The sequence below is a fragment of the Babylonia areolata genome, chromosome 3, assembly GCF_041734735.1.
Source record: "Babylonia areolata isolate BAREFJ2019XMU chromosome 3, ASM4173473v1, whole genome shotgun sequence".
NCBI classification, from domain to species: Eukaryota; Metazoa; Mollusca; class Gastropoda; order Neogastropoda; family Buccinidae; genus Babylonia; species Babylonia areolata.
The window spans coordinates 54,094,587-54,101,069 of record NC_134878.1 but is presented as its reverse complement, the minus strand read 5'-3'; the positions used below and the strand labels follow the sequence as shown (position 1 = coordinate 54,101,069).

Below are 6,483 nucleotides of genomic sequence, written 5' to 3'. Positions count from 1 at the left end.
ACCAACTCACCCACCCGCACACCCGCAACACACAGACACAAGCTCGCGCGTGTGGACGTGCAAACACCCGCCACCACCTCTCCCCCCTCGTCCCCCCCCGCTCCCCCTCCGCCCCCCCCCCCCCCCCCCCCCACCTCCCCCCCAACCCTCCCCCCACACACACAACACAACACAACCACACACCTCTATTTCATTTCAATTTCATACAACATTGTATGACTGTCTGAACAGGTGTGTCTTCAGGGCAGTTTTAAACTGTGAGGGGGTTTCAGAGTAACGAGTTGTGAGTGGAAGCTGGTTCCAAACAGTTGTCGCAAAGTGAGAAAAAGATCGCTTGCCATAAGTCTTTGTTTTGATTCGAGGGACAGTAAAGGTTCTATTGTCTGAAGAAGAGCGGAGTTGTCTGGCAGGGGTATAGACATGAAGGAGATCAGAAAGATAGACAGGAAAGTAGGGATCAGTGAGAGAGTTGAAGCAAAGAGTGGATGTTTTATGTTGTATTCTTGCAGAGATTGGGAGCCAGTGAAGCTGTTGGAGGAGTGGCTGTACGTGTTCGTGTTTTTTTTACTCCGAATATCAGTCGTGCTGCTGAATTTTGAACCTTTTGAAGTTTGTCTAGGAGGTACTGGGGAATGGCAGAGAGTAAGGAGTTACAGTAATCAAATTTAGACAGAACGAGAGAACAGACGAGAGTTTTGGTTGCATCAGAAGTGAGAAGATGGCGAATGCTACTGATTTTCCTGAGTTCATGGTAAGCAGAGCGACAGATGTTGGACACGTGTTTTTCCATGGACAGAGTGTCATAAAAAGTTACCCCTAGATTTCTTGAAGCAGATGAGAACTGAATGTTTGTGTTACCAACAGACATAGAGGAGGGAGCAGAGTCAGGTAATGGTTTGTTCTGTGAGTGAATCAGGAGGACTTCAGTCTTGTCATCATTTTGTTTTAGTTTATTTACGGTCATCCAATGCTTGATGTCAGTAATGCATTCTTGAATGTTGTTGATGGTGTTAATGATCTGGTCAGGTGTACATGAGTCATATAATTGTGTGTCATCGGCAAAAGATTGACTTTGGACGTTGTGCTGAGCTGTGATGGTACCAAGTGGCTTTGTGTATAAAATGAAGAGCACGGGTCCCAAGACTGATCCCTGGGGGACTCCGAATTCCAGAAGAGAAGGTTGAGAAAGGTGTTTGTTAGTAACGACAGTCTGGGTTCTATTGGACAGATAAGATGAAAACCATTTCAGTGTTGTGTCAGAAACTCCAAATGAATGAGAAAGACGATTAACGAGGATGTTGTGATCGATTGTATCGAATGCCGCTGAGAGATCTAAGAGGGTGAGGACAGAAAGTTTACCAGTATCTACAGACAGCAGAAGGTCGTTCATAACTTTGAGTAGAGCTGTTTCAGTGCTGTGGGAAGGGCGGTAGGCAGACTGTGAGACAGGAAACAGGTTGTTGTGATGCAGATATTCAGAGAGCTGGAGGAGGACAATCTTTTCTGTGACCTTGGAAAGAAAAGAGAGATTGCTGACAGGACGATAGTTTTTGAGGGTGTTTACATCGAGAGTCGGCTTCTTGAGCAGTGGTGTTACAAGGGCTTTTTTGTAAACATCTGGGAAAGTGCCTGACTGAAGAGAGTTGTTGATGATAGAGGTCAAGGCTGGGAGGAGCGCATCAACACATTCAACCAAAAGGGATGTGGGGATTGGGTCAAGTGCACATGTTTTGGGGCTAGATTTTATAATGACTTGTTTAACTTCTTCCTCTGTGACAGGACGAAAACTGTTGAAAGACGAAGAAGGGTGGGGTTTGTCAGCAAAGAAAGGATCGGGTACAGACTGACTAAATGTTTCGAGCTCATCTCTAATTGTCTTTATCTTGGTGGTGAAAAACTCAGCGAAAGCATCAGAGAGGTCATTAGGAGGAATGTTAGTTGGCAGGATGAAGTCTCTGCTCCTGCCAAGGAGACGGTTACTGGTTAAGAATAAGTTTTTGACAGATGTACTGGCTTTGATCTTTGAGCTCCAGTATTCTTCTTTGGCATTCTGAACAATATCAGTGACTAACTGTTTCGCTGTTAAAAAGATCTGACTGTCCACTGTCAGACCACTCTTGCGCCACTTCCTCTCAGCACGACGGCGCTTTTTCTTGGCGTCACGCAGGATGTCGCTGACAGCTGTGTACCACGGGGACGTATGGCCTGAAGGCACACGCTTCTCTGTAGCTGGAGCATGTCTGTCCAGCAGTCCGCGAAGGCCATCATCCAGCTGTTGGGCGGAGAGGTCGGGTCCAAGGTCATCCAGCATGTCCTGGACGTCAGCCTTGAAGGAGTCTCTGTCAATGGCCTTGATGTCCCGCACTGTGCGGTAGACAGGTTGCCTCTTGGGGCGGGACACTTTAAGCCTGCAGAGAACAACGGCATGGTCAGAGGAGACCATGTGGTTGACCCGGCAAGAATGGATAAGCTGATCAGCCTCTCGGTGCATGTGGCCACTTCTGTAGTAGGTTGCCTCCTGCACACCCTGTGTGAAGTCGAACCTCGACACAATGTCCAGCACCTTGGAGGTAAGTGGATCGGCGGGCACGTCATAGCGCACATTGAAATCGCCGACCACCACTGACTTCCCTCGTAGGAGGTTGCAGTAGTCGAGCAGGTCTGGCAGCTCTGTCAGAAATGTAGAGTTCAGAAGTTTGTTCTGTTTGCTTGGCGGTGGTCTGTACAGACAGAAGAAGTGGATGTGTTGGGGTGCTGTCAGTGTGAACTGAATCAGCTCACAGGAAGTGAGAGTGAAGGGGAAGGCGGAGGTGACGGTGACGGGGAGATGGTCACGGTAGAGGACAGCAAGTCCCCCACCCCGTGTTGCACGAGGGAAGGACCTCAGCTTGTAGCCTGGCGGAACTAAATCAGCACATTTGCTTTCATCGCCACTAGTTTTCAGCCACATCTCTGTTAAAAATAAAACATCCATATTCTCATCCTTGATGAAGTCCACAATCTGTGTCCGCTTAGACTTTGAGCCGACGGACTGTGTATTAAATAGGCCCACCGTCATTCTGGTGTCTTGATGCCGACCATTGATGGCGATGACGTTGCCCATTTGAGTGTGCCCGAGGTCTAGTAAGTGTGGTGGAGTTGCTTGACCATCGGTCGTGTTTGATGTTTGTGATGCCCTTAATGGCCTGTATCGTGCGAGGTCATCAGCTTGGTGGTGGGCTGCAGGGCGACAGAACACATCCACAACAGTCTCAATTCCTCTGCTCTCCATACTGATGAGCGGGATGGGCTGAGGGGGGAGACCGTTTTTCACAGGGCACAGGGGAAAAAATATTAAAATGCTCAAAATGCTGGTAAAACTCATGAGTTCTGTTAGTTTAATAACTTTTTGTATGTAAACAAAATTTAACGTCTGCAGGCGCCTGTGTTCAATGACGCTTGTTTCACTGAGTGAGTGCTCGTGCACTGAAATAACAGATGTGTTTAAGCACGCTCACGTGAGGAGTTCAGCAACAGTCGGTAAGGTCGTACTGCAAACGTGCCTACGAAAAACTCGTGCAGCAGACACAGAACGATAATGAAACATCTGTTGACCTTCTTGAGTGGTGTTGATATTTTGTTCCCTTCTTCGACAATAGTAATAAGTAAAAACAGTAATTGTGGACAATCTACCAACCTTCTGTCACAACGAAAAACACTTTCACATCCACACACCGTCCAACAGCATCTGTGTCGAAGTTTTCCGAAATCGATGCACTATAACAGCTGTAATTTAAACAACAAACAAGAGCACAATTCTCACACGTCCGCCCGGAAGTAAACAGAACACTTCCCTGATTTGTGTTTTAATTAATGCCACACGCACACGGCTAATTGCTACACACACACACACACACACACGCACGCACACAAACACAAACACAAACACACACACACACACACACATTAGGGATTTTTCCCATCTCTTAGGTCAACATATGTGCAGACCTGCTAGTGTCTGAAACCCCCTTTGTGTGTATACGCATGCAAAAGAACTAAGATCAACACGTGTTAAAGTTCTTGTTATCCTTGTCTGTGTTCAGTGCGTTATGGAAACACGAAAATACCCAGCATGCATCAACCACGAGAGATTCATCAGCAAATTGGTGTTCGTCGAGTGATGTCGTAGAGGTAACGCGTGCTGGTTCGAATCTCGGCTCAGCCGCCGATATTTTTTCCCCCCTCCACTAGACCTTGAGTGGTGGTCTGGACGCTAGTCATTCGGATGATGAGACGATAAACCGAGGTCCCGTGTGCACCATGCGCTTAGCGCACGTAAAAAAACCTACTGACGGCAACAAAAGGGTTGTTCCTGGCAAACTTCTGTAGAAATATCCACTAGGATAGGAAAAACAAATACAACTGCACGCAGGAAAAAATACAAAAAAATGGGTGGCGCTGTAGTGTAGCGACGCGCTCTCCATGGGGAAAGCAACCCGAATTTCACACACAGAAATCTGTTGTGACAAAAAGAGACAATACAATACAATACAATACAATACAATAATGAAAAGAAGAAGAAGAAGACGTGTTTGTGTGTGTGTGTGTGTGTGTGTGTGTGTGTGTGTGTGTTGAGCCATCATCAAAAATCTGTTTTGATATCAGTCATATAAGCAAGTTAGGTGTGTCGTTCATTTTCATTCCCATTCTGACAATTAAATGTTTGAAATATCGCGACGAGTTTACATTAGCCTAAATAATCGAAAAAAGATATCAGTGCATTACATTGACCCTAACATGCCAGGCGGCTCTGCTTTGTCTTCCCTGATATCCGGAATATGTATCCAGAATCCATACACATTATACAGTCTGTGTGAAACTCGGAGATCGAAATCACAGTGCAGGAGGATTCATTGAACAGTGAAATGAAGCCGGTATAGCAGCAAGTGAATCGACACAAAGGTTCAGAGACATTCATCGAATCCCGTGGTGTGTACACAACGCAACGCCAGCGCCAGTGCCACTGACTGTCTCACCCAGTGGTCTACACACGGTTCCCGTATGCTACTGACTCGATTTTCAGGCAGAAAAGAAACAACAACAAACTGACGGAACTGACCTGGTTCCACTGAAGATCAGAAGCTCGTTGCCGACTGATAAAAAAACAAAAACAAAAAAAACCAGCAACCAAAAAATGCAGGTTACAGGGGATCGATACCATATATCAATTGTCCAGACTGATTTTGATAAGTATCGACACTTCCCAGCTGTTCGCGGTGGTGACAGAAGACTTGGCCCGGGTGGGGTGGGTGTGTGAAATGGGTGTGAGAATGTTTAACCACTGGGATCTCTGCCAGCTTGGCGGTTATGGTTGTAACCCTGTTTAGGAGCCACATGGGGTTTTTGTTACTTGTCATTTCTCGTCCCCTCCAAAGGCACGCAGGTTGACACCTGTCTGTTTTTGATTCGTTCCCTCCCCTGGCGTACTGTTCAACATGTCACAGTTGCTGTTATCGAACTTTCGGGAAGTGATCATGCAGCTTCCATCCTTGTCCTGTTCTCTCACAGTCTGAACTAAATGTGTAAACTTTCAGTCGGTCTGAGGAAGGAAAAATGAACAAGTATGCACGTTTTCTATGAAACCTCACCCGGTCCCGCCGCACTCCTCCACCAATCTGTTTCTGACATCAATGAACTGCACTCCCATCCCCATATAGAATAGATTTTAGAATAGAATAGAACAGATTTTATTGTCATATATATATTGTACGAGCACCCATTTTGGAAACTTAAATGGGGGAAAGTCAGCGTCACTCAGCAGAACAACGACTCTCCTCACCTTCCATCCCCGCCTTTCCCTCATCCCCACCCCGGTTGTGTAGGCTTACAATAATTATGTTATGGCCTTGAGCTACGACAGATGCCTGTCGTTGATCGAGGGTCTCAGTACAAGGCAACTCAGTTAAGTGCTGTATTCCGCGCAGGGCGGTGTCCGCCAAGTTGTACACGTCCACGTGATTTGATTGATAGACCTGCTTGTTAAGTCCGAATGTCATTTTGTCAATGACATTGTCAATGTCAGGTAGGCCGACAGTAATCATATCACTTCATGGCAGCTAGCACAACTCCACATCAGTCCGTCTTCGGAATATAATCAAAGCGTTTCTTCATGACTGGATTTGATGGTTTGCCGATGACGACCCGGTTCTGGCTCCACATTAATAAATTTTGGACAATGGCTGTACTGCTCATCTGTACGGCTTCAAGTTCTGCGACTGAGTCTGAGGCCAAGCCATCATATACGGTCGGCAACTTCACCTGCCTCCACTGACGTACAGCCGATTTCCCAGAACTACTCTGTGAGGGAAGTTAGTTGGACTGATCAGGGCTGTAGTGTCACTGAGTCAGTGAAATAGGTGAGGACTGATGAGGTTGATAGTGGCATTCTCACCCTGGATCGAGTCAACGTACCCTTTTGTGTTTGTGGGTGGGTGGGTGGGGGGT

General features: G+C 46.7%; 1 protein-coding gene across 3 annotated transcripts in view; it reads right to left on the bottom strand.

Annotated features, from left to right (window-relative positions):
- The window catches only part of LOC143280631 (calcyphosin-like protein), a 16,181-nt gene extending 10,872 nt beyond the window's left edge, over window positions 1-5,309 (bottom strand). The window contains exon 1 of one of the 3 annotated variants that reach the window (XM_076585350.1): window positions 5,099-5,309. The gene's annotated coding sequence lies outside the window, so the exon portion shown is untranslated. Of the gene's footprint in view, window positions 1-3,676; window positions 3,821-4,764; window positions 4,895-5,098 lie in introns of those variants that run through there. The other 2 variants (XM_076585352.1, XM_076585351.1) reach the window with 2 other exon arrangements.
- Between the last annotated feature and the right edge of the window lie 1,174 nt (window positions 5,310-6,483).